The sequence below is a fragment of the Pinus tabuliformis genome, chromosome J (assembly GCF_031772625.1).
Source record: "Pinus tabuliformis cultivar Carrire ecotype Pingquan chromosome J, CPIR1, whole genome shotgun sequence".
NCBI lineage: Eukaryota > Viridiplantae > Streptophyta > Pinopsida > Pinales > Pinaceae > Pinus > Pinus tabuliformis.
In genome coordinates this window covers 1636923114-1636949111 of record NC_142295.1, presented here as the reverse complement: position 1 = coordinate 1636949111, position 25998 = coordinate 1636923114, and the positions used below count along the sequence as shown (strand labels likewise).

At 36.4% G+C, this 25998-nt stretch overlaps 2 non-coding genes across 2 annotated transcripts; both read right to left on the bottom strand.

Annotated features, from left to right (window-relative positions):
• Positions 1–8644: 8644 nt before the first annotated feature.
• Positions 8645–8732, bottom strand: TRNAS-GCU (transfer RNA serine (anticodon GCU)). The gene has a single exon. It is a non-coding gene; the product is annotated as a tRNA-Ser (tRNA).
• A 16987-nt stretch (positions 8733–25719) lies between these two features.
• On the bottom strand, positions 25720–25793 carry TRNAP-UGG (transfer RNA proline (anticodon UGG)). Its single transcript has one exon. It is a non-coding gene; the product is annotated as a tRNA-Pro (tRNA).
• Positions 25794–25998: the final 205 nt, after the last annotated feature.

Genomic DNA, 25998 nt, shown 5'->3' with positions numbered 1-25998 from the left:
CTTCGTATAGAGATTCACAAAGAAACGATCCAATTGGTCGAAATGTACAATGAATATTGTATCCAGATAATATCACATTTATTAACAAATCTAATAGGTTTTGCTTTTATAAGTTCTTATGTCATTCTGGGTAAGAATAAACTCGCTATTATCAATTCTTGGATCCAAGTATTCTTCTATAGTCTGAGCGATACAATGAAAGCTTTTCTAATTCTTTAGCAACCGATCTATGTATTGGGTTTCATTCACCCCATGGTTGGGAACTGATGATCGATTCAATCTCTGAAAGTTATGGATTTTCCCGTAATGAACAAATCATATCTGGTCTTGTTTCAACTTTTCCAGTCATCTTAGATACAATTCTTAAATATTGGATCTTCCATCGTTTCAATCGTATATCTCCTTCACTTGTAGTAATTTATCATTTGATGAATGAAGAAAGAATAGGTAGGTTGTTTTCTCTGACCGAAACAATTGAAACAGAATAATAAAGTGTTTTCCGTGTTCAGGAATTAGATATTCCTCCCCTTCATTCTTCTCTTGGTGCGAGACTTCTGATTTCTTATTTTTAGATTTGGTTGAATCAATATAGTAGCAGAATTTTTGACAGGTAACTATGATAGCTAACTACTCCCACCCCAAAAATGATTTGGAACCAATAATTGAACCATGCAAAATAGAAATACTTATGAATGGGTGAAAAAGATGACTCGATTAATTTCTGTCCTGGTCATGATACATATCATAACTCGGACATCCTTTTTGAATGCATATCCCATTTTTGCACAGCAGGGTTATGAAAATCCCCGAGAAGCCACTGGACGTATTGTATGTGCCAATTGTCACTTGGCAAAAAAACCTGTGGATATTGAGGTTCCACAGTCCGTGCTTCCCAATACCATATTTGAAGCAATTGTTAAGATCCCCTATGATATGCAGATGAAACAAGTTCTTGCTAATGGCAAGAAAGGGGCTTTAAATGTAGGAGTTGTTCTAATTTTACCCGAGGGCTTTGAATTAGCCCCTCCGGATCGTATTTCCCCTGAGATTAGACAAAATACGAGTAATCTTTATTTTCATAACTATCTTCCCAATTAAAAAAACATTATTGTAATAGGTCCTATTCCCGGTCAAAAATATAGTGAACTTGTGTTCCCCATCCTTTCACTAGATCCTTCTACTGATAAAGAAGCTCACTTCCTGAAATATCCCATATATGTGGGTGGTAATAGAGGAAGAGGACAAGACATAAATAGAGTCTAGATGCTCGTTGGATATGGTCTGATCAGTTTCAGTTTCTGAATAACTGAAGATTTGTTCTTCCTTCTCATAGAAATTTGAGTCCCCTGATCTATGTTCCACTTGATCCACGTAAGAATTGGAAAGTGATTGATGTTTGGCAACAAAAGGTTGAACATATACTTGATCCTAATACTTATGAAATGGAAAGGGTACTACACGGGATTCGTATATACCTCCCAATAATATCCATAGATAACCCGTCCTGAGTATAGGATGAACATTACTCTGTGCATATTCAGGTGCATGACACACATTGGTACTCCAGTGCATTTCTCCTTCTAAGTCAAAATATATATTTTTGCGAACTTTTTCCTTGAAAGAAGATGTTCTAGCACGAACCTCGGAAATAAGCTGTTCCGATTCCACATATTGATCATTCTGAACCAAAAGCAAACTTTGTGGCCGAATGGTTAAGTTCTGTACTTGATCCTGACCATCAATAGTAATGGATAAGTTATTATGACATAGATAAGTAGGATGTCCATTACGTGTACGTGTGGGATAAACCAAATTTTCATTGAATTCAATCTTTCCATTGAAAGGGGCTCATATATGTTCTGCAATATCACCAGTAAATACCCCCCCGGTATGAAAAGTCCTTAGTGTTAGTTGAGTTCATGTTTCTCCAATGGATTGGCCCACAATAATACCTACGGCTTCTCCTAATTCAATCAATTCACTGAGAGTAGTACTCTGACCCTAACATAATTGACAAATCTGAGATATACTCTTGCAAGTAAAGGGGGTTCGTATATATATATTGGTTGTGTTCGAAGGTTTATTAATTTATTGGCAAGTCCAACTCCAATATCCTGATTGCGCGTCGCAATGCATCTCCTATTTATATATACATTGTTTGCTAGCACACAGCCAATCAGTATTTGTTTCCGTACAAAAATTTCATTTATGTCCCTCTCTCGACCTCGAATGGGACTTACGAAAATACCTTTGATAGTGCCACAATCTATTCTACATACTACAATGTGTTGAACTACTTCAACGAGTCTACGTGTGAGGTATCTAGCATCGGTTGTTTATACAACAGTATCCATAACTCCTTTAGGAGCCCCATAACAGGAAATAATATATTCCGTTAAAGAGAGCCCTTCGTGTAAATTCCATCGAATGGGTAGATCAATGATTTGTCCTTGAGGATCTGACATTAATCCTCTCATACCTACTAATTGGTGAACCTGAGATGTACTTCCCCTAGTTCTTGAGAAGGACATCACACGTACTGGATTTAAGGGATCAGTCATGCTAAAATTCGGATTCATTTCTTTTCTCAAATATTCACTGGTAGCATAGCATATCTCAATCAATTGACGTAATTTTTCCACTGCATGTACATTCCCATAATGATTCTGTTTCTCCGAAATAGAACCTTTTTGCTCCGCATCTTGGACGAGCCATCCTTTGGAAGGCGTTGTTAAAAGATCATCAATTCCTAATGAAATAGCCGTATCAGTAGCTTGTTGAAAACCTAAAGTCTTGAGTTGATCCAAGATATGCGATGTATATGTCATTCCGAAGTGATCTATTCATCTGCTAATAAGCTTTTTAACGGCAGTTTTATCCATCACTTTATTATAAAAGGGCAAATTATTAAAGGGCAATCTAGTTTGTTCCTTCATAAGGAAAAATCTCCATATTTTCATGAGCAGGATTAAGCAATGGGTTCAAGCCGGTTATTCGAAAGCTTCCTCGATCTCTATATCTGCACTATTGAAAAAATCATAAGATCAATAACATTAGATCCTGAGAGCTGGTAGTGATTTATTTCGGTGTTCAGAACAGGCAAACCCTTGTATGCCTTCTTCCATTTCTCGATTGAAACGAGTACGACCAACAGTTGTTCGAATGTATATATTAAGGATTTCTCCCATTCTACCTTTTCTTATTCGATAATGTTCATGGATTTCGTGGAAAGTACCCAAATATTCATATTGAACTTCGATAGGGGCTTCTTGGTTTACTGAGGTAATGATACGTAAATCCACTTCCCCCCACCGAAGCCATAAGGGGCTGTATAAGTCAATTTGTTTCTGTCCGTAAGCTCTAAGCACATCATCATAATTATAAAAGGAAGGTTTCTTACAAGAAAAGCTTTTATTTTCCGAGTGATACGAATGGTACCTATTCCCATAAATACCTTGACTATTTTGGACCGTTGATATATAAATTCCAAGAAGCATATCCTAAGTCAGTATAGAAATAGGATCCCCGATAGCTGGAGAAAAGAGATTTGTCTCAAAAAACATGAGTAAACGAGCTTCTGCTCTAGCTTCTAGAGATAAAGGTACATGGACAACCATTTGATCTCCGTCGAAGTCTGCATTAAATCCCCCACAAACCAATGGATGTAAACGAATGGCACGTCCTTCTACTAAAATAGGTTGAAACGCTTGTATTCCCAATTTGTGTAAGGTAGGTGCTCGATTCAACAATATGGGATGTCCTTGCATAACCTCTTGAAGTACTTCCCATACAATGGGTTCCTTATCTCGAATCATACTTTTAGCAGTTCTTAGGCTGGGAGAAATATGTCGTCCGATGAGACTACGCATTAAAAATGCTTGAAAAATCTCTATTTCTATTTATGAGGGTAATCCACATTTGTACAATGATAGAAAGGGACCCACCACAATAACGGAACAACCTAAAAATACATACCTTTCCACCCAGGTGCTAAACTTCCTATTTCTGATAAGGAAATTGGGACAGAGACACATTTTATCAGAAATATTTATGTGGTAGATCGGAGAAAGTATCTGCATGGCCTAATCAATAGTTCAAGTCACACACTCCCATAATCCATCTTCTCCGTCTGAGAATCTACTCCAATTATTTGTTTGTATTGGATGAATAATACTCCAAAATTGAAAGGACAAATCCGAGGACCATATTTTCTATGGATATTTCCATTTTTGAATAAGAAATATTCCTGGCGATGATATATTACTGTCGTTATTCGGAACAATAAGTTATGAATAGTTATTTTCAATCTATCTTTCCTCTCTATAAAGGACCTGGAATACCCTGCTTACGGATCATTAGAAAGTGCATTGGCATAAATACAGCAGTAAGAAGGGGTAATATGAAAGTGTGTAAACTATAAAAACGAGTCAAGGTAGATTGACCCACACTAACACTTCCGCGTAATAATTCTACCAGAGGAGATCATATTACAGGAATAGCCTCAGGCACACCAGTCACAATTTTCACTGCCCAATAACCAATTTGATCCCAGGGCAAAGAATAACCAGTTACACCAAAAGATACGGTCAACACAGCCAAATTACACCTGTGACCCAAGTTAATTCACAGGGTTTTTTGAATCCACCTGTGAGATAAACAGAGAATATGTTCAGGATCATCATTAGAACCATCATACTTGCCGACCATCGATGAATTGATCGGATTAACCAACCAAAGTTAACTTCGGTCATTAAGTATTGAACAGAGGCAAAAGCTTCTGTAACAGTCAGAGATAGTAAAAAGTCATAGCAAAACCAGTAGCTACTTGTACTAAAAAACAAGTAAGTGTGATCCCCCCTAGACAATAAAATATATTGACATGAGGAGGAACATATTTACTGGTGATATCATCCGCAATCGCCTGAATCTCGAGACACTCTTCGAACCAATCGTATAATTTATTGAGATAGGTAAACTGAAATTCCCCCTCTGAAAACCGTACATGAGAATTTCCCTTCATACAGCTTGAACAAGAACACGCAAATGCTTTTGGACACGAATAAATAAATTTGGGAAAAGAGATACTTGAGGGTTCGTTGCCTGACCGGCCGGAGAAATGAAGATCATTCGAAACAATGCAGCATTTCTATTAGAAGACTCTATCGTGCCAAAATTTCAAGTTGGCTCATCCCTATGATAAATCACTATATGCCCTTTGAACGATCTTTTACCCTATTCGTGTGATATAAGTTCCCTAGAAAAGAACAAATATAGACGATTTATAGGAATTATCTTGTCGAGAACTCAATAAATGAATCAATCCAAACCTCAGATTTCAGTTAAACCCCGATGATTTTATCAAATCCCCAAAAGGTTCTCTGGGTAATAACCTTTTCATTTTCGCTCATTCGACGAAATATGCTAACTAAGAGAAATCAGATACTATATCATTCTTTGGTCATAATCAGCATAATTATGAGAGGGGATAGATCCTTCGATTTGTTATAGGAAATACCTCTTTCAATTTCTTTATTGGAAGTCTGGTGACGAGGAAATGATAGGTACAAACCATAGTTCAGATCTTCCAGAACATATCTATGATAGACCTCATGCTCTAGAGATTCAATATTCTAGAAATGAAATATCCAACTAGGTAGGACCATCTTGATGAAGATAACAGATCGGTCTTTTGTACTATAAATATGGATCGATTTCAACAAGTCGCACACCCATATTCCAAAAATCCTTAGAGAAAAGTAATTACACGATCAAACTATTGGAACAAGATAAGCTAAAAACTCAAAGCCACTATTTGGTCTGGGTTTGAATCCCTCAGTTCCTTTTTTTTCTTTAAGAGCTCACCAGGTGAATTTTGGAGTTCCTCGGCCCCAACTAACCAAAATCCCATTCAATAAAATGGAAGAATTATAAATCTCCAAGATAATAGATAGGAATACTGCAAATAGAGCCATTGCAAAACCCATAAGAGGAGTAGTTCCCCATCCAGGAGCTACTTTACCATATTTTGAATTAAGCGGTTTTAAGGTCGTTCCTACAAGGGTTTCTTTTGGCGTGGTTTTGGAAGTATCATCAATGGTCTGTGTAGCCATAGAAACTATTGTATTGGTTGAGATCTGTTAACTTTGTTATTATATGGTAAACATACCATGATATTGGGATCACCTAATAATGGAAACTGCAACCTTAGTCACCATCTCCATATCTTGTTTACTTGTAAGCTTTACTGGTTATGCCCTATACACCGCCTTTGGGCAACCCTCTAAACAACTTAGGGATCCTTTTGAGGATCACGAGGACTAATTGAAAGAATGACGATTTGGAGAAGCAAAATTATTTTCCCCCTTTAGTCGGAAGTTTGGGTGGTTCTCGGATGAAAATAGCGAAAAAGATTATCCCTAGGGTCCATTCAAATAGGAATGTATAAACCAATGCTTCCATAGATTTGATTTGATCGTAATTTACAATTATGGAGATAGCTTTCGTACTAATATTTATTAGAGAAGAGATAGGAGCAATATCATACCACTTGTCTTTTAGTAGTTGGATCTCCCAGTTTTTGGAATGCTCCAAATTCTACTCGAGCATCTAGATCCGAGTCGATACCAGCAAAAACATCTCTGAATAAGGTCCTAGCACCATGCCAAATGTGTCCAGAAAAGAAAAGGAGAGCAAATGTAGCATGTCCAAAAGTAAACCAACCCCTTGGACTACTACGAAAAACACCATCAGATTTTAGAGTAGCACGATCTAATTCAAAAATTTCACCTAATTGAGCACGTCTAGCGTATTTTTTAACTATAGTAGGATCACCAAAACTGACCCTGTCAAGTCCACCACCATAGAACTCAACAGTTACACCTACTTGTTCAACACTATACTTTGATTCTGCCCTCCTAAAAGGAACATCAGCTTTCACAATTCCTTCTTTGTCCACCAGAACTACTGAAAATGTTTCGAAAAAGGTAGGCATATGACATACAAAAAGCTCATTTCCCTCCTTATCTTTGAAGATAGGGTGTCCTAACCAACCAATAGCTATTCCATCTCCATTGTCCATTGCACCTACTCTGAATAACCCCCCCTTAGCTGGATTATTACCAATGTAATCATAAAATGCGAGTTTCTCGGGAATTTTGGACCAAGCTTCTGATAGGCTTAAATTTTCGGCCAAACCGGCACGAACCCGTCGATCTATTTCTTGTTGGAAGTATCCCTAATCCCACTGGTAACAAGTGGGACCGAATAATTCGACCGGAGTAGTTGCGGAGCCATACCACATGGTCCCAGCAACTATGAAAGCTACAAAAAACACAACAGCAATACTGTTGGATAGGACCATTTCAATATTCCCCATGCGTAATCCTACGTATAAACGTTGGGGAGGATGAACACTGAGATGGAATAGACCTGCTAATATACGCAAAACACCCGCTGCTATATGATGAGAAGCTATTCCTCCTGGAACAAAAGGATCATAACCTTCAGCTCCCCATGCTGGATCCATTGGTTGTATTTTTCCAGTTAGTCCTTAAGGATCAGACACCCATATCCCAAGACCATACAAACCTGTTACATGAAATGCTCCAAATCCGAAACAAGCTACTCTTGAGAGGAATAAATGAATTCCAAATACTTTTGGCAAATCTAAACAACATTTTCCCGTACGTTCATCGCAGAATATGTCCAAATCCCAATATACCCAATGCCAGATAGCTGCAAAAAAAAATAGGCCAGAAAACATGATATGTGCCCTGGCCACACCTTCATAACTCCAAATACTGGGATTAATTACAGTTTCTCCAGTGATGTTCCATCCACTCCATGAATCCTTTATTCCCAAATGAGTCATAAAAGGTATAACGAACATACCTTGTCTCCACATTGGATCAAGAACAGGATCGGATGGATCAAAAACTGTTAATTCGTATAGAGTCATTGAACTAGCCCAACCAGCAACTAGAGTTGTATGCATTATATGTACAAAAATTAACTGTCCAGGATCATTCAATACAACGGTATGAACGTGATACCAAGGCAAACCCATGCAAACACCCCTTTATCGGAAAAAGTAGACACTATGTAACTTTCTCACATTGGATTGGAAGAGATCATGTTATCGAGCTAGACCTGGATCATCTCGAAAGTGAACATCTATTCACTTGGACATTGCTAATGATGGAACAGGTTTGAAACAATTTTGTTCATACATAATAGCAGGGAGAGGCAAAGATATTTTATCGTTTGTATGTACCAATACACAATGTAGGGATTGGTCCAATTTATATTGATAAAAAAAAGAGAAAGAAACGAGATATTCTAATCCTTCCGTTCATTCATGAACGATACCTTTGCAATTTATGGGCTAATTCAGATATACTTTTTGATGAAAAATATAATTTTTCTACTAAAGAGTGGAGCTATTACTGTTCCATAAACAGTAATACTTTACTGCGGGAAAAAATAAAAAACTGAGTTCAAATGCATAGCAAAAAATTATAACTTTATCATTTTGTGCTATGCAATGAAAAAAAAGGTCAAAATAGGAAGTCTCTAGGTTAACGGGCCTTTTCCGTTGCGTAGAAAGAATCGGGGTTATTCGTTTTTAGGATCAATAGCGGACGAATGGAGAGAGAGGGATTCGAACCCTCGGTACGGATGATCCGTACTACGGATTAGCAATCCGTCGCTTTGGTCCGCTCAGCCATCTCTCCAAGATGGAAGAGTTCACGTGTAACAAAATGAATGGTGGAGTAAAGGTGTATACCATATGTACAGATTAGATCGAAAATATAATTAATATTGCAATTATTCAGTTGGATAAAGAACAATCCAGTCAATCGTATTTTGTATGAATGATTTTTTCTGCTTTTCTTGGCTTGGCCGATGAAAGTAGAAAAAATCAGTAATACAGTGCTTGACCTAATTTGAGAGCTAGAATACCTGCTGTAAAAGCAAGAAAAAAGTCTATCAAAAATTGAACCTCTATTACCATATCTTCATTCCCTCCCCAATCAGTTTGATTAAATGCGTTACATGGATTGGTCCATTTATTTCTCTCCAGTATCAAATTTTATTATCTAGATATTGAAGGGTTCTCTATCTATTTAGGGTTCTCTATCTATTTTATGTATTATTGTAAAGATATCAGTTGCTCAAGGCCATAGGTTCCTGATCAAAACTACACCAATGGGTAGGAGTCCGAAGAAGACAAAATAGAAGAAAAGTGATTGATCCCGACAACATTTTATTCATACATTCAGTCGATGGAGGGTGAAAGAAAACCAAATGGATCTAGAAGTTATTGCGTAGCTTACTGTTCTGACTCTGATGGTTGTATCGGGCCCTTTAGTTATAGATAGATAGAGCATTGGATGGATCAGAGATCCATCCAAATATCCTTTAACTATTTAAGTTGATAATGGAACGAATAAAACCCACCTATATCACTAAACTATACATGCCACAATCCCATTGACGGATATTCTGTCACTTCTTTCGTTCCACATTTGAATCCAAGTTCAGGAATTCCTTAATTCTCTCTCTTCTATTTCCGAGAGAGAAGAAAGGATTCTATCCATTCTAGTTTTAGAAATTCTAGGTTGTTTTTTCTCTTTATCAAGGAATTTTTTTTGCTCAACTCCTCTAATCTTCTAATTGAATTCTTTCTAATTCATTTTAGAAAGATCTTCCTCTTCCAGGAAGAAAAAGAGCCATAAACTGGAATGGCTCCATATTCTTAGCTCTCAATCTTTGTTGATCTCTTATAGTAATCACATCTTGAGGTTTGCAAGGGTAACTTGGTATATCTACCATATGGTCATTGACCCAGATATGTCCATGATTCACTAATTGTCTAGCTCCGAGAATGGTGGGAGCCATACCCAATCGAAAAAAAATATTATCCAAACGCATTTCAAGAATTGCAATAGGACCTAACCCGTTGAGCCTTTGGCTCTTCTAGCAATATGAACATATTTCAGCAAATGCTCTCAGGCATAACTTGTCTCCATTCTCTTCGTATCAGCTTAGCTCGGAGTTTCCAGTATAGCGATCCTTACCCTACGAGCTACTATAATATATGTTCTCAACTTGATATCTATAAAGATAGATGGATCATCCATATCCAATTTGTTGTCCATCTACCATAGTAGACTCACTCATTCATATATGATGAGGGGGCCCTTTTAACTCAGTGGTAGAGTAACGCCATGGTAAGACGTAAGTCATCGGTTCAAGTCCGATAAAGGGCTCATATTTCCCACGAAGAAAGAGGGTTCGGGTGTCCATTTCTATTACATAGATAGAAATATTTTCACCGAAATATGAAAATGACAACAAATTGGATTCAGATCCAGTCCGTTTTTTATCTTCTTTTATGAGGCGAATGACGGGAATTGAACCCGCATGTGGTAGATTCACAATCCACTGCCTTGGTCCACTTGGTTACGTCCGCCCCAGAAAAAACCAATTTATCTATCTACAATCATTTCTTCCAAGAATAAAAAACAAGCTTACGTTTGTTCTTATGTGGGTAGGTGACCTCTGATAGGGGATCAAAGAAAGATCGATGACTAACTCTCAACCCTTGCACAAGTTGTATGGCTTATTATTAAATATGTGATAAATATGAAGTATTTCGTATTTCTCCCGGAGAAATATCCCGATCCCATCTTCCCTCTATTCTTTTGAACGTGAAAGAAGAATCTTTGTTCTTTCGTATCGATCCTTTTTCTATTCACTCATGGGCAATAATTATTGTTTTTCCCTATTAGATTTTAGTTTTCAACTAACACAGTTTTGCAGATTGGTTTGGTAGATCCCACGTTATTCGAGTTGTAACAAACGGGCCATAACCATTAAAATGGTTCGATGTAAATGGAATAGATCGAGATCTATCTCGAGATTTATTGTATGTTTTATCTTGATACTAAGATCTTGTCCATCTGAACAACTCTGGGCACGGTATTTGATTGGAGAGTCGTTGTTTAAAATTATCAAGTTTGTGGTTGTGTCAGCAAGTTCGACCATATTCGCTTATCATATATTCAGATTCGATGAATCTAGACCATTTGAACTTGTGTCCTTCCTTCTCGTATTAGAAGGTATAGAGTTTTACAATCTAGAAAATTTTGTTATCTTACATGCACAGTTAGGATACAATCAAGTTCTTTGTTATATTATTATGCAGGTTATGGGACAAAGATACAAATTTAAAGGCTCATCTACTTACGAAGATAGTGAACATTTGATGAATCAAATATAAATTTGATTGTTGTCTTTCAATTAATTCGTTTGAAAGTTTAGGTCAAGCGAACAGAATTGGTGGGCGTCAATCGATCCGTGGAACATATCAAATCTTTCACGTATAAAGTTCATTATGAGATGAGCCCACTCATCTCACAATGATATAAAATCATTTCGAACAGATCTATTGCCGAGTAGAGATCTATTTGTAATGAGGCAGAAAGCAGCTTCTTTTGGGTCGCTGTCCACATAATTTCTTGACAAGGGGTAATAGTTTCTTTCTTTCGTCCCAACCCAACAGACTTCTTTATTCTGTTGTTTGTTCCAGAACGCATTCCATGAAATATGTGTATTCTATAAAATAGTGGGGCAAATTCAAGCAAACATTGGTCCAGATGTAGATCTAATATGCATAGCTGGTAGATTGCATTTTTGTGATATGTTACCAAAACCGAACTAGAGGCAAGGAAGAGTGTTTGTCCCAATATGAAAATCTTGGGTCTCAAAAACCATGTGATGATCTTAAGTGAAGAAATAGAATGAACCAAAGGTTCACCTTTAGCTAGGATGGATCAACTCCAGAGAATTTCTCTGCCTAGGTATTCGGAATATCCGTCGTACTTGCCACTTCTATGGTTCAAAAATAGGCTCGATTTACCGCACATAACTTATTGTAGAGAATCCTAGTTGATCAAGATCTTCGCCCGATATTTAGCAAAGGGATAGATACATCCAGGATTTTCGATTGAACGAAAATTTTGTTCAACCCTAACGGAATGCGTTGTGTTTGGATGGAGCTAAAAGTCACATGTCTGATCGATACCTTGACTGCTCTATGGATTGCTTGGAACATATGATATTCGAGAGAACTCTCCAATTTTTCGAAGAACTAGCAATAAAAAATAAATAAAAATAGTTTATAGGTTTGATCATCTGGTATCAAATCAATCTCGATCGATCCAAAATACTAATATGCCTGCTCTGGTCCAACGTTCCCATCCATCGATATCGATAAGGACATGAGATTGATATGATCTGAAAGACTTTTCAATGCCAAGTCATAGGGATGGACTATGAGGGGATATATATAAATAGTATCACTTAGTGGAATTTATAGGGCTATACGAGCTCGAACCGTAGACCTTCTCGGTAGAACAGATCAAACTTCTTATTATCAAAATAATTTGAACTATTCCAAGAACCCAACATGCATTTTCTCGCATTGGGTTCTTTCATTAACTGATGGAAATATCGGTTAGTTTGCCATTCTCCTCTTTCCGTAAGATACTAATATGGCTCCTTGTGCTCCAAATTCTTACCCTTCGGAAGCAATCCCAAATTTATTAAAAAGGTTTCTTTGACGTAGGTCTGCCTTGCTCGGGCATAGATTGACTCAAATAGAGTCTCTTCTATCTCTCCAAAAGTCAAATATGACACTTCATACACCTAAAAGTTCAATGAGCGAAAAGAATCTATTTTGAGGTCCCCGTATTATACTCATTATGCCTGACATTGAACGGAGCTGGGATTGACCATATCAATTAGATCCGTAATTCGAATCAGATCGAACTTCATCTTTGTCATGCTATTGTTCCCCAGAGAAACAAATTTATAGATTAATACTATTTCACATAGAATCTATTTCGTGGATCGGACGAATCGATAAACTCTCCCGAAAACCATTGGTGCATGTGTAAACGAGGTGCTCTACCTTGCTGAGCTATAGCCCTTCCTTGCCAGTATTGGCGATACACTACTATACTAACCAGATGGATCACTTTATGTCAAGGTAGATATTTCATGATCCAATACTATGATCCAATACGTTCCAATAAGTTCGATCTGTGCCAGGGACACATACATTGTCTATACATTTAATTCAATTTCGATTTAGAATTGTTTATAAATCCAACTCTACCTATGAGAATAAATCACCCACTTAACTCAATGGTTAGAGTATCGCTTTCATACGGCAAGAGTCATTGGTTCAAATCCAATAGTAGGTAAACTTATTAGATTCCATCGAGTTTTAAATGGTATCTAATAAGTTTTACTCCACGTGTTTGGATCGAGGCGGAACATAATCCATTTTTCAGATCATTATAGAAAATGTTAATTAGAGACGGGGGGACTAGCATTGATAGCCTCTAATCGTGTTCTAGCCCTTTTTAGAGCTAAATCAACCTCAATTGCTTGTCTTTTGCCTTCGGCTCAAGCTAAGTCAGCTTTAGCTATTCGAAAATTTTCCTGGGCTTCTTGGGGATCGATGTCAACATCTCTCTCTGCATTAATTACCAATATAGTGATTCTATCACTATCTATCTTGGCAAAACCGCCCATCATAGCCATAGTGGACCACTGCCCATTGAGACGTATTTTCATAACTCCTATATCTACAGCTGCCACAAGTGAAGCATGATTGGGTAATATGCCAATTTGACCACTATTAGTAGATAGAATATTTCTTTAACTTCTGAATCCAAAATGACTCGATTAGGAGACAGTACACAAAGATTTAGGGTCATTTTCAAAATTAACTTTCCATGTTGGAGTTTATAGCCTTCGCGGTAGCTTCATCAATATTACCCATCAAATAAAAAGACTGTTCGATAATACCATCTAATTCTCCAGAAAGGATCATTTGAAACCCTCTAATTTTTTCCATGAGACCCACATATTTTCCTGGGGAACCTGTGAATACCTCTGCTACGAAAAAGGGTTGTGATAGGAAACGTTCAATTTTTCTTTCTCTTGCCATATTGGGTCGATCAGACCAATAAATAATAAATGCAAGTTACCACCTTGGTAAAATCCAACTTTATTGAAAAGTTTAAATTCATCCATATTTGGAATATGAAGTAGGTAGATTGATATGAATAAGGATCATGAGGAAATATTCTATTTATCTATAACTAGAACCAATTTCTCCATAACTAAAACCGAAAATACTTCAAAATTATGTCCAGATCATCTATGAAATATGAAACTTGATATTCATGACCTTTCTCTCATTGATCATTATCTATTCTCTTCATATGCACATCTATATATGTATTTTCGGACAATTCGCACCATTATGGTCAAAGGTCAATTTGGTTCCTTGATTTCATTCATGAACTAGTTTAACCACTGAAAGGTTCTAGGGTCAATCCATGGAGGAAGAACTTCAAGAGCAAAGATTGGGTTGCGTCATACATAAAGAACATTATACAATGAGAGTGTATCTAGCACCCCAATAACGGACGACTTTTTGCAGGAGACCTCGTCCTTGTCGAGCAGACCTTGTCCTTGCAAGAAATAATTATTAATAAATGAGGGACTTATGTCACCAAAAACAAAGACTAAAGCTAGTGTCGGATTCAAAGATGGTGTTAAAGATTACAGATTAACTTATTATACTCCTGAATATCAGACCAAAGATACAGATATCTCGGCAGCATTCCGAGTAACTCCTCAACCCGAGGTGCCACCTGAAGAAGCGGGAGCAACAGTAGCTGCTAAATCTTCCACTGGTACATGGACCACTGTTTGGACCGATGGACTTACTAGTCTCGATCATTACAAGGGGCAATGCTATGACATTGAACATGTTCCTGGAGAGGAGACTCAATTTATTGCCTATGTAGCTTGCCCCTTAGACATTTTCGAAGAAGGTTCTGTTTCTAACTTGTTCACTTCCAATGTAGGTAATGTATTTGGATTCAAGGCCCTACGAGCTCTACATTTGGAAGATTTGCGGATTCCCCCTTCTTATTCCAAAACTTTTCAGGGTCCACCTCATGGTATCCAAGTTGAAAGAGATAAATTGAACAAATATGGTCGTCCTTTATTGGGATGTACTATCAAACCAAAATTGGGTCTATCAGCCAAAAACTATGGTAGAGCAGTTTACGAATGTCTACGTGGTGGACTCGATTTTACTAAGGATGATGAGAATGTAAATTCCCAACCATTCATGCGCTGGAGAGATCGTCTTGTCTTTTGTGCAGAAGCAATTTATAAGGCTCAAGCTGAGACAGGTGAAATTAAGGGACATCATTTAATGCTACTATAGGTACATGTGAAGAAATGATAAAAAGGGCAGTATTTGCAAGAGAATTTGGAATTCCTATCATTATGCATGACTACCTGATGGGAGGTTTTACCGCAAATACTTCTTTGGCTCATTATTGCCAAGACAACGGCCTACTTCTTCACATTCACCGCGCGATGCATGCAGTTATTGACAGACAAAGAAATCATGGTATGCATTTCCGGGTACTGGCTAAAGCATTGCGTATGTCCAGTGGAGATCATATTCACGTCGGTATTGTAGTAGGTAAACTTGAATGGGAACGAGACGTAACTTTAGGGTTTGTTGATCTACTTCATGATGATTTTATCAAAAAAGATCGAAGTCGTGGTATTTACTTCACTCAAGATTGGGTATCTATGCCAGGTGTTATGCCCGTAGCTTCAGGAGGTATTCACGTTTGGCATATGCTTGCTCTGACCGAGATCTTTGGGGATGATTCCGTACTACAGTTTGGTGGGGGAAACTTTGGGACATCCTTGGGGAAATGCACCTGGTGCAGTAGCTAATCGGGTTGCTCTAGAAGCTTGTGTACAAGCTCATAATCAAGGACGTGATCTTGCTCGTGAAGGTAATGAAGTGATCCATGAAGCTTGTAAATGGAGTCTTGAACTAGCTGCTGATTGTGAAGTATGGAAGGAGATCAAATTTGAATTTGATGTGATTGATCGCTTGTAATCCAGTGACTTTCGTTCTACCAATCAGACTCGGCCCAATCTTTTACTACTACCCCAAATATTAGTCCAAATCGTGAGCAGAGATATGGGATTTCAGATATAAATATATGCAATTTCCATATATTTATATTTATATATCAATATCTACATATATATTGATATATATATGTTTCCAAGGTTAAATATCTCAAACAGAGCTATTTATGAAAAAAAAATTGGGTCAAGCATTTGATAACGAATCCTATTCATCCTTTACAATGATCTTATAGATCATTCGATAGGGTTGGTAGCTCAGTGGATCAGAGCTCATGGTTCCGGACTGTGAAGTCAAGGGTTCAAATCCCTTATAGCCCAAAATATGTTGTATTTTAAATGAAAATTCCTTTCCATCGCAGTATAGGAGAGAATCTTTCTTTATAATAGAATAAAGTATTCTATCATAATCCCGAATCGATACTTCAGATTCCTAATCAATAATGAATGGAAATGATTTATCAATGATTCATTCCACTATTGATTAATGATTTTCATCATTGTATTTATACTTATACGACTTCTCTTCATACAAAATAAGATAGGAAAAGTAACAATTTTCACCTTTATATGGAAGGAAAACTCTATGTCTATAAAGGAGTGGTTCGAAGACAAGCGTAAAATAACTGCATTACTAAAAAATTATGTCGAAAGGGATAGTAATGATGCCAATGAGACGGAGAAAAACAAGAATAAAAGTATTGATTATGCTAAAATTAAGAAGTTATGGGCTCAATGAGATAATTGTGAGAACTTGCTATATCTCAGATTCTTGAGAGAGAATCAAAGTGTTTGTAAAGAATGTGGATATTATCTGCAAATGAATAGTTCAGATAGAATAGAACTTCCAATTGATCGTGACACTTGGCGTCCTATGGATGAAGACATGTACACTCTAGATGTTCTTCAATTTTATTTTGAGAATGAACCTTCTCATTCTGATAATCTTAATTCTGAGGATGAATCTTATAAGGATCATATCACTTTCTATCAAATAGAGACAGGTTTAACTGACGTTATTCAAACAGGAATAGGTCAATTAAATGGTCATACTATCGCACTCGGAGTTATGGATTTTTAGTTCATGGGAGATAGTATGGGCTCTGTAGTAGGTGAGAAAATAACCCTCTGATCGAGCGTGCTACCGCGGAATCTCTTCCATTAATTATGGTGTGTGCTTCCGGAGGAGCACATATGCAAGAAGGAAGTTTTAGTTTAATGCAAATGGCTAAAATAGCTTCTACATTATATATTCATCAAAAGGAGAAAAACTTGTTATATATATCGATTCTAACATCACCGACAACTGGTGGAATGACTGCTAGTTTTGGCATGTTGGGAGATATTATTATTGTCGAACCTAAAGCATACATTGCATTTGCAGGTAAAAGAGTAATCGAATAGACATTAGGTCAGAAAGTGATTGAAGATTTTTAGGTGACTGAGCATTTATTTGGTCATGGTTTATTTGATCTGATCATTCCACGTAATCTCTTAAAAGGTGTTATGAGTGAACTATTTTGGTTTTACGTTTTACAGTCTTCCTTGTAAATAAATAAAAAGAAAAAAATGAACGTTGAGTTTCCTTATCAGGAAAAAGGATCAAATCGAGTTCCTTGTAACGGAAGTGACAGTGATACAGTTTCTTGTCGCGGCGAAGGAGAGAATTGTTTTTCACCCCCTTCTTATTAACAATTTATGATCCTCGAGCCTATACTAACAACCCATATAGCCAATTCTCCGCTTTCAAAAATCAGAGAAATTTGGTTAGGATTCATGTTCTTCCACTATTTTACTTATATAGTAAGTGTTCTAATGGATCTCTATGTTGTAATATAGAACTTATTGTTGAACTCATTGAGATCTTATTAAAAAAAAATTGCCCCAACTGGAAATTCTTTTTTAGTATTTTTGGGAGAGACGGGGAAAGGAACAACGAACACTTGCATACATGTATTCTATGAAGAAGGACGAATGGGACTGCTTATTTGGTCCCATCACTTATTTGACCTTATAATTATTCTTTGTATTATGGATAAACATTTCATTGATTAAGTAAGGTACTCGTTCTATGATAATTCCTAACCTACTCCCTATCCTACCCTCTATTTTGGTGCCTTTAGTCGGCTTATTACTTCCGGCAATTACAATGGTTCTTTCTCATCTGTATATTCAGAATGACGAAATTTTATGAATTTGATCAAATCAGATTTTATAAATGGGTTTAGATCTTTCAATTGCAGAACAAATAGGATATCTATATCTATTTTAGATGATATAAGATAGAACTCTTATAGACACAAAATAGGTATAAATATCCAAACTATATATATGAATATGGATATTTATTCATATTCATATACATATACATATAGGATATACACATATGTCAATAAATAGGTATGGGTCAATATGTTAATGTGGTCGGTTTTCTTTTTTCATACGGTATAGATATCTATTCCAGGAGATATTTATACTCCACTGATCCAATGTTGTTTCTAAAATTGATAAATTAGGGAAGGACCCATTTGAAATGGATGGTAAGAATGGACAAGAAGACAAACTTGGCTAACTTAACTGAAAATTTATCTATCTATATAGATAGTTCATAAGAGTTTGGGAACCAAAGGATAAAAAAGTTGGCTATTCCCTCAACTTCAATAGGATGGAATTGAATACAATTTTTTATGAATCGTCAATCCAAATGGCTCTAGATAGAACCTAAACAGGGTCTCGAAAAAGAAGTAATTTCTTTTGGGCTTGTATCCTCTTTCTGGGTTCACTACGATTTTTCCTAGTCGGGATCTCGAGTTATTTTGGTGAGAACCTGATACCCTATTGTCATCTCAGCAAATACTCTTTGTTCCACAAGGAATTGTAATGTGTTTTTATGGTATTGCAGGTTTGTTCATTAGCTCTTATCTTTGGTGCACAATTTTGTTCAATGTGGGTAGTGGCTATAATAAGTTCGATTAAAAAAAGGAATTGTATGTCTTTTTCGTTGGGGATTTCCCAGAATAAATCGTTGTATTTTCCCACGATTTCTTATGAAGGATATTCATATGATCAAAATGGAAATTCAAGAAGGTATTTCCCTTCGTCGTGTTATTTATATGGAAATAAAGGGCCGACAAGACATTCCTTTAACTCGTACTGGTGATAATGTGAACCTAAGGGAGATTGAACAGAAAGTCGTTGAATCAGCCCATTTCTTGCATGTATCCATTGAAGGGTTTTGAAATCGACGGTGTCTTTATCCTCAACATACATTCAAATGTAAAAACATTTGAATATATGTCGAGGATAAAGGAACATGAATAAATATCCAATCAGGAAATTTCAATAAATATTCCATTTTCATACAATGAAATATTTATTGAAATTTCATTGTATGAAAATGGAACGATATAGGATCTTTACGAACAATATACTATTTTTATGAAATAGTACAAGAAGAGGTAATATAGAAAAAGCAATAAGTTAAAATAGAACTGGTACCAGTAGATGAAAATGATGTATCAGAAACAACAATTACTAGATAGAGTGGTCCGGTTTCCCTAAAACTAAAGCGCTTTTTTCCTCTCATCATGATCCAATTATGACTTTTTGTCGTTCTCTCATTTTTCAAGAGCATTTGTCATGTCATCTTTGGAGATAACTATGGAAATATTCATAAAGGATCTAGTGATCAGGATTAAAAGGATCTTGGCAATGAATAAGAGTTATGTTACTTCAAGTTATTCTTCTAAAAAAGAAAGAAGATGAAAAAATGAATAGATAATTGGTCCAGATATAAATGATTTGGAATGATCTTCTTATGCTCCGTCTCACCCATTTTGAACAAACCTTTTACTTTTTTCCCGAGGATATTTTTTTGATCGGGATCAAACAATTACGCAATAGATCAATCTATGGATCCCATACCTCATTCTATCACTCGTACTTTGTCTAGATTTCGGACAGAACTGACAAGTGAATCAGGTTCGTTAGTGATTCATGAATTGGAAGTGTCCGAATATAAAGCATCAGCTTCCCTACGATATCTCGCATGTTTAGTGGTACTGCCTTGGGTAATTCCTATTTCATTACGGAAAGGTTTGGAGCCTTGGGTTACAAATTGGTGGAATACGGTTAAATCTCAGAAAATTTTTGATTATCTCCAGGAACAAAATGCTCTGGGAAGATTTGAGAAAATAGAAGAACTATTCTTGTTAGAAAGAATGGTGGAAGATTCTTTGGGAACACATTCACAATCTCTTCGTATAGAGATGCACAAAGAAACGATCCAATTGGTCGAAATGTACAATGAAGATTGTATCCAGATAATATCACATTTATTAACAAATCTAATAGGTTTTGCTTTTATAAGTTCTTATATCATTCTAGGTAAGAATAAACTCGCTATTATCAATTCTTGGATCCAAGAGTTCTTCTATAGTCTGAGCGATACAATGAAAGCTTTTCTAATTCTTTTAGCAACCGATCTATGTATTGGGTTTCATTCACCCCATGGTTGGGAACTGATGATCGATTCGATCTCCGAAAGTTATGGATTTTCCCATAATGAATGAATCATATCTAGTCTTGTTTCAACTTTTCCAATCATCTTAGATACGATTCTTAAATATTGGATCTTCAGTTGTTTCAATCGTATATCTCCTTCACTTGTAGTAATTTATCATTCGATGAATGAATAAAGAATAGGTAGGTTGTTTTCTCCGACCGAAACAATTGAAACAGAATAATAAAGTGTTTTCCGTGTTCAGGAATTAGCTATTCCTCCCCTTCATTCTTCTCCTGATGCGAGACTTCCGATTTCTTATTTTTAGGTTTGGTTGAATCAATATACTAGCAGAATTTTTGACAGGTAACTATGATAGCTACCTACTCTCACCCCAAAAATGATTTGGAACCAATAATTGAACCATGCAAAATTGAAATACTTATGAATGGGCAAAAAAGATGACTCAGTTAATTTCCATCCTGGTCATGATACATATTATAACTCGGACATCCATTTCGAATGCATATCCCATTTTTGCACAGCAGGGTTATGAAAATCCCCAAGAATCCACTAGACGTGTTGTATGTGCCAATTGTCACTTGGCAAAAAAACCTGTGGATATTGAGGTTCCGCAGTCCGTGCTTCCCAATACTAAATTTGAAGCAGTTGTTAAGATCCCCTATGATATGCAGATGAAACAAGTTCTTGCTAATGGCAAGAAAGGGGCTTTAAATGTAGAAGTTGTTCTAATTTTACCCGAGGGCTTTGAATTAGCCCCTCCGGATCATATTTCCCCTAAGATTAGACAAAAGACGGGTAATCTTTATTTTCAGAACTATCGTCCCAATAAAAAAAAACATTATTGTAATAGGTCTTGTTCCCGGTCAAAAATATAGTGAACTTGTGTTCCCCATCCTTTCACCAGGTCCTTCTACTGATAAAGAAGCTCACTTCTTGAAATATCCCATATATGTGGGTGGTAATAGAGGAAGAGGACAAATTTATCCCGACGGGAGTAAGAGCAACAATACGGTCTATAGTGCTTCAGCAACAGGAAGAGTGAGAAAAATTTTACGTAAAGAAAAGGGTGGATATGAGATAACTATAGATAATACATCAGACGGTGGGCAAGTGGTTGACATTGTACCTCCAGGACTGAAGCTTCTTATTTGAGAAGACAAATTGATCAAGGTCGATCAACCATTAACGAATAACCCTAATTTGGGTGGATTTGGTCAAGGAGATGCAGAGATAGTACTTCAAGATCCATTACGTGTTAAAGGTCTTTTATTATTCTTAGCATCTGTCATGCTGGCACATATATTTTTGGTCCTTAAGAAGAAACAATTTGAGAAAGTTCAATTGGCCGAGATGAATATTTAGGTCCATAGATTTTTGAACATGAAGTTTACTTATTGATTCAAAAATTAATACCCCTTCGGAGCCTTTTATCATTCTTCTCCCTTATATATTCTTGATAAAATGTTCATTTAGATATATCTAAATTGGAATAAAATTGAAATAGGGAGTGACTCCATAAGCACTGGAACATATCAACTTGTTGAACGATCCCCGATTTGCTATATCGTGTACTATATACATGCCATTCCCTCCTTTCCTTGTCCAAACGATCCGGAAAATAGAGATAGATCGTAGGGAGGAGAGATGAGGAGAATAACGAAGCAATCTTGGAGAACATTCCTATTTTCTCTGATCCCATTCTCCTATTTCATTATTCAAAGAACTAATTGGGTTTCTGATCTTGTCCTATTCGTCAATTCCTTCGTAATTTGAAGATTATTTTGTACATTATACTGAAAATTCCTAAAGAAGGAAGAGTAGACAAGTAAGGGGCAATATCACTCAAAAAAAAAAAAAACCTATAAAACTATTGATAGGGTTTATTCCTAATGAGAGAAAATGAATAAAAGGTGTTTTTCCTCCTCTTTTATTTTGTAAGCCAAAAAAATAGAAGAAAATATTCCATATGCACATTTAGATTCTCATAGTTTGGGTTTTTACAAAAACTTCGCATAATCTTCCATCGGAGAAATGAGCAAATATTTAGTACTTAATATTCTCCGTTTTTCTATTGTTCCTTCGACAGATATTTAAATTTGATCGATCCAAATTTTTTTCCGATCATATAGCGGAAGAATAGATTGGCTCATCACTTGACTGAAAGGCATTGAATGAAGTAAATGACAGAGTCATTTTATTTGTACGAATCTTCTCTTCTAATTCAAATTAATATACAAAGAATCTCAAAAAGAGATTTCGATAAGGCCTTACCCTTCAAAGAAGGGTAAGACCTTATCAATTTTTCACTTTCGCATGTATACTATTTCCCACAGTAAGTGCATTTCCCCTACTATAGGGATGAACCTAATCCGGAATATGAACCATAGAAAAAGAAACCCAGTAGACCTATCATGATAATACCAGTTACAGTACCTATCAACCAAAGATGGATCCTTCCAGTGGTATCGGCCATTTCTCTTATTCCCTTTCACATTTTCTTAAGTGGTCATACTCGAGACATAAACAGTCATAGCATAGAATATTATGCGTATTGGATCTCTTCGAATGGAGTGAGAATATTATCATTGTTCCTAATTGAAAAAATAATTGGAGAATGGAACAACAAGTACAAAAATTAGTAGCAACCCCCAGTAGAGACTGGTACGATTCAATTCAACATTTTGGTCGTTCAGGTTCGTTTGTGTAATATCTACATACTTCCTCTTCCTTTAGTATAGAGTTTATCGTTGGATGAACTGCATTGTCGATATTGATCCCAAGAAAAAAACTGTAGGGATAGCTAGCCCGTGAACGGCCAACCATCTAACTGTAAAAATTGGATAATTTCTATCTATAGTCATTAGTGCCTCCTAAAAATATCTAGTAAATTCATCGAGTTGCTCTAACGGATCGAAACGGCCAATTACTAATGGAACCTCTTGTCGACTTTCTGTGAAATACTCATTTGGCCGGGGGCTCCCGAACACATCATAAGCCAAACCCGTGCTTACAAAAAACCAACCTGCAATGAATAGAGAAGGTATGGTAATGCTATGGATAACCCAGTATCTAATACTAGTAATAATGTCAGCAAAGGAGCGTTCTCCTGTATTCCCAGACATGCTCAGCTCCATATATTATTGTAAAGTCAGTCAAGGGGGAATTGATCCCATGAAAGATAGAGATCAGGAAATGGAAAACTATTGATATCTTCTCCAATCCTTGTTCAATTGTCAATGTTATACCAAGGGTATCTTTAAAGTCTACTGGACCAATATAGCTAGCTTTCTTCTGACACATCAATACAATTTTGATGAGTATTGAGAAGGAACAGGATAGAATGATTCTGTTCCTGCCATCAGTTATTCTATCTCTGTTTGGGTCGACTAAATCCCAACAGAAAGAAGAGAATATTTCATGTTCTGAGGTCCGTCCAGACGTAAGGAACCCCAACTCCCTCAATTGATGTTGTAACAATAGCATAGTGGACATTTTCGATTGGAATTAGCTTCTGCATACGAGTGAATTTAGAACCGAAAAAGAGGATGAGCGCCGCTTGCAAAGGATATCAATCACTATCAATAAAACTCATCCAGAATATTATTATTTTATATTCTTCCTTTTTCATTCTGACATGACATTTTGCCCGTGTAGATGAACCCAGTAATTCAAATTGCACAGGGATCATTGGTGCTACCCAGATGTATGTTGCTTTTCCAATAGTATCCGGCACAGATGGAGTTATGCCACAAACTTATTATATAGTACCTTGTATTAACAAGTAGGTGTTACTTATTAGATAAAACCAAGTGGATAGTGCAATAGAACCTAGTCAATTTTAGGTATGTGAAATTACAAGTTACTCTTTGCAATAGGTGGAATTTTGTAATATCGGGCTCTACTCGCTCTAATAATGAATATTGAAAAAACATAATCCGTCTAGAGGGTCGAATGATTGGATCAATAAGATCGAGAAATGAAAGGACAAACTGGATATTCATATTATTTCTTACACCTAAACGTGAAATTCACAAAACTTTGGCTATGTCTGTGGAGAGTTTTCTTCCAGTCTAGTCTCTGGACCGATAGCTACTGGTAAAAAGATAATGCCAGGTGATCCAATCGTACTGATTGAGAATTCATTCACCCTGTAAGAAGATTACATTCGACAATTTGTGAAGGGGTTTGACGGTGCTATTCATTAGTTGCTCGATGAATGATTTCTAGGATAATGAAGAGATTTCTACTATAGATCTCCTCTCATCCATGTTCATTCATACATATCCTATAGTAGATATAGGATCCTGAATTGGTATGAATTGGGACAATTGATATTTTGTATTCTGATCTTAAGGTTACGAAAAGAAAAATTTAGGTAATTGTCTCATGAAGATATGTATAAACCATATTTCATTCAATCCTTCCACGCCTACTATAACTATAATTAGTTATTTCGTTTTCTTATTGGCTTCTATCATTTTCACCCTAGTCCTATTCATTAGTTCGAGCAAGATACAACTTATTCAAAATTAAGGAAGGGGAAACCCTCTCAGTTCACTATTTCAATTTCAATAATTTTGTTTATTCCCTCTATATAAATTTCTGATCATTGAGATGCATAGCAAATTAAGGGTACTATCCAGTATAGCTATTATCCCTACTTATTCCATTGAATAGAAATGAGTGAGGCTTTGCCATCTGGAATTGTGTTAGGTCTAATTCCTATGACTTTGGCTGGATTATTTGTAACTGCATATTCATAATACGGACGTGGTGATCAATTGGATATTTGATCCTGGAATATCCTCCAATTTCATTGGCCTCCTACTTTTCCTGGGAGGGCAGATTCCATTGCTCGTTCCAGTTGGAATGAATTATCGATCATTTTGAGGGTTGGATTTGATAGGAACAGAATCATGCTCTATAGGATTTGAGCCTATGGCATCAGGTTTTGGAGACCTACGTTCTACCAAACTGAACTAAGAGTGCTTTCTTTAATATTCAGAGATGAAGGAAAAATACCTTTTGTTGATACTCTTAGAGAAAAACACTTTCGCATCTGATACGATTCAATTATTTGATGTTCCCGTCGAATCGATATCAAATGATCTTTCATTCCTTTCTTTCCATAGAAAAGAAGGGAAAGGTAGGGATGACAGGATTTGAACCTGCGACATTTTGTACCCAAAACAAACACGCTACCAAGCTGCGCTACATCCCTTTTAATCATTAGACAATGTTATTTTAATTTTATTTTATAGAATTCGAAATTTGTTTCCCACATTTTTCCACCTTCATTTCCCTTCGGTCTCGTGAGTGAAAAGACTTTATACATGTAGGATCTATTATCTGGAATATCACTATTCATTATGGTGATGAAACATCTTTTTCCTTTTCTATAAATAGGATCACAGCCCGGATCACAT